Source organism: Silene latifolia, chromosome Y, assembly GCF_048544455.1.
Source record: "Silene latifolia isolate original U9 population chromosome Y, ASM4854445v1, whole genome shotgun sequence".
Taxonomy (NCBI): Eukaryota; Viridiplantae; Streptophyta; class Magnoliopsida; order Caryophyllales; family Caryophyllaceae; genus Silene; species Silene latifolia.
The window spans coordinates 124891317-124895353 of NC_133538.1; positions in this window are offsets into that span (position 1 = coordinate 124891317).

Here is a 4037-nt window from a genome sequence, read left to right on the forward strand (position 1 = left end):
GGCGGGTTCTACGAAGGGCGAAACTAGGGCGTGAAGCCACTCCCGCAAGTGACTCCACTCAGCCGAGAACGCATCTCGAGAACCAGAGGCAAACAATCAGCAATCACAATACAACATCAAAAACCGTCTGAATCAATCAACAATATACAAACACAACTGTCTGAATCAATCAACAATATACAATCACAACCGTCTGAATCAATCAACAATCACTAACTACAGCACAATCACCACACATTATGTAATTAATACTGAGTAGGGAAACCCTACCTGGAACAGCAACATAATCAGACGGACTCAACAGCTGTATCAAAATTCCTCTTCTACGAATCCTCCTCCTAACATATAATCACATAATCACTAATTACACAAAACTACCACAAATCCCCAATTCCCAAAATTAGGGTTTAACGTAACTTAAATAAATATATTAAATTCGATACGTAGATATTACCCTCGACGCAAGGATCACAAAGATGTAAAGAACGATGAAATCAGACCTCTCAAGCTCCGGGATTTGTCAATAATGTGATTGATGCGAAGAACGTAGTTTGTTTTCTCTTTGAACGTAATTAGGTTTGATAAAATGTATTAAGGAAGTGACGGAGTTGTTTTTATATTCAATCGCATTATTAACAAAACCCGACAAATCATCACCCCGTAAACCGGCTACTCGATCGAGTAGCTGAGGTACTCGATCGAGTGCCCCCTTACTCGATCGAGTATCTAAGTTACTCGATCGAGTACCCAACAAGTCAGAAACTATTTTAAACTGCAAACCACCCATACTCGACAGAGTAAGGCCCACTCGATAGAGTACCCAGAGACTCATAAAACCGTATTATTACAGTCTTCCCTCCTTAAAAAGAACTTCGTCCCCGAAGTTCAACCCATACTCAAAAACAAACATGCTAACTCGATCAAGACACAACAACGTAACTGAGAACTCAAAATAAAACCCCAACCGACAAAACATGAAACCATGAACTCTTAACACCAACTCCACCAACTATTCCTACCTCCACAACATGGCTCATGATATCGTATCAACTCCATTATATCTCTCTCAACACTAACTCCATACACTACCAACTACCATCCTCTAACGCTGCTAGCTCCATAATATATCATCCACTACAAAATCCCATATCAAGACACTCATAGACATCAAATGGAATGTTACAATATGTGTCCTCCGACAATAATGCAATCACAACTGTCGATCATGATGATCACATGTTTAAATCTCATTTTAAGAATACATGTGGGATGTAATATTTTACAGTCAACTGGTCCACACATATCGGTAATGATTGGCTGACTAGAGTTTGACATTACTGTCGTGCGACGGTGGTGATCAGTTGATCCCCTTAGGTCATACCTAAAGAGTGACACTCTTAATTGATTATTTAATTGATCGTATGTCGATACGGGTTAATTAAATTGCTTAAAATTGACGGGAGATTTTGTGAGTATTATTGACGTATCTTATTGTAATTCGATTAAATAAGATACGGTCTAAGTAATCAACTTGTTTTATTACTTAGATAAAATTATTGTTTACGAAACAATTGAAACTGAATGAATAATTTATTATAAATACACGACGTTGTGATTTATAATTGATAAACCGTTTTGGTACAAGGAATTATGAATTACTAAGTCGATTTTGTACATGACGTATTTTTATTAATACGTTGATTTTTAATATGTTAAAAATGCATGACAATTTCACATGACTAGTGACATGTGACAATTAACAAATGACAAAATATAAAATGGACCTCCCATTTTATGTAAGTGCCGAAAAAAAGGAGGGAGTATTAGGTTTAAATTATGTTAATTATGTTTAAGTGGAAAACATGATGATTGCAACCTAATATAGCCATGCATACCTATTCTTTCTTGTGTAGAATAACAAGATCATGCATTGGCTCTACTCTCCCTATGCCAACCGGTTTTTGGAGGTCTAAAATGCCAATTGTTTTTCCTCTAATTATTCACTTCTTCACAACATAATTTCTAGTTTAAGAAATTATAAAAAATTCTCTCTACATCTTATGAAAAATTAGAGAGATAAAAACTCCAAAAATCCTTTCTCTTGACCGAAATTACAAGAGACCAAAACAAATATTTTGGGTCAATTTTTAGTAAGATTAATATTGTTCTAGTTCTAATAATATTAGTCTTTTAAGAGGTTATCTTGGGTATTCACTTTTGGGATCCTTTGTTCATCCATATAAGGAAAGCTCAAGAACAAGTGAGAAGGAGAACTCATTTGTGCCCAAAAATCTGAAACTCCCATAGTAAGAAAGACGATTTCTTCTCTATACTTATTTAAATTTGCATGCATAAGATCTAGTTTTAATTTTATGACTAAATTAAAATGTCACATATAAGAATATGTAAATTAATGAGATTAAAAATTCTATCAAGTGGTATCATGAGCCTTAGGTTATTTGCATGCAAATCGGTTTATAGTTTTTCCGAGTTATATGATTAACATACAAAACTAATTAAATTGGTTTTATGAAGAAAAACCTTAAAATAAATTTTCATGTTAAAAGTTTCTGGTCTTAAATGATTTTTAGGATATTTTGGTTTATTTATGAATTTTATTGTTCATTTTATATAATAATGGCATTAAAATGTGATTTTTATGATAAAAATGTCATTTTTGGACTAAAAATAGCTAAACTTCGAATTTTTCAGTGGTTTTTGGATATGTTTTCACATATATTATCTACTAATGGCCTGTAAATGTTCATGATAAAATGAGTTGTTTTGCTCGAAATATGGATTTTTCAAGTTAAAATCGTATTTAAATGGGTAAATAGGTTAATATGAGTTATATTTCAAATCTGTTCATGGAAATTTAGTATGTTGTCACATGTAATTTTAAAAGATGTGTGTAACATATTTGGCTATAATGAAGTCCTTATGCATGATTTATGAATTTTTGATAAAAAAATTCACATAAATAGTGACTAAAATTAGTAATAATGCTAAATCATACTTCATGACTTAAGAAAAAATGTCACATGTTGTATTTTATCATATATTTCATATCTACAAGTGAAAAGTTGATAAAAATAATTTTTCTCATATTTTTATGGTGATAATTGTTAAAATCGATAAACCGCAACATTATTTTTCTCGATAAATTTTCGAAATTTTTAACCTAAGTTTTGAATATTATGAGTGTCATTGTATTTTTTCCAGAATGTTCATGAGTTTAAATTTCAAATTTTGAAATTATTTGAATTTTTTATGATTTAATTTGAAGTTTATGGCATAATTTTTGTATTTTAGGTCCATTTATGAACAATATTAAGAAATCTCGGTTAATTATTGTCAAATGTTAGTGGAGACTAATTTGAAGTCCTAATATGGTTAGGGTAATTAACTTGTACATAAATATGATTTTATGTAATTATTGTGATTTTAAAAGGCTAAATCACGCAAATCCGTAAAAACCGATTAATATACGATATTGGCTCCTTAAAGGCGATTTAGCATAAAACTGGGCATGTTCACATATATTATAATGTTGCATTTTATTTATGATTGTCATATTTTAATTTTATGTAATTTTTGAATTATGTAATTTTACTTAGTATGGCCTTACTTTTAATTGATATTACCCGAAATGTATGGGAATATCGATTCGGTTGTAATTTATTGTGATCTCGTATAACTTTTTTGTAACTTAATAGATTTATTTTTATTTTTAATTACAAATGTATAATAGGAAATTATGTAATTTATTATGTAATTTATTTATTCCGGAGTGCACTCGGCCTTACCGGGGTACAAACCTTGCTAAGTAGGGGAAGTGGGTGATAAATGTCTACACACCGAATTTATAAAGATAAGGGTTGTATTCGGCTTTATCGATGCCCAAGTTGATGTAAATTTGGATTATGGACACATTTATTTGAAATTTGGGTTGAACTCAACGAAAGTATTCTCGACGGTTGCCGGATGTGTTTCGGGCAAAAGATAAATATTAATGTAAATTTATCGACCAAGAGTTC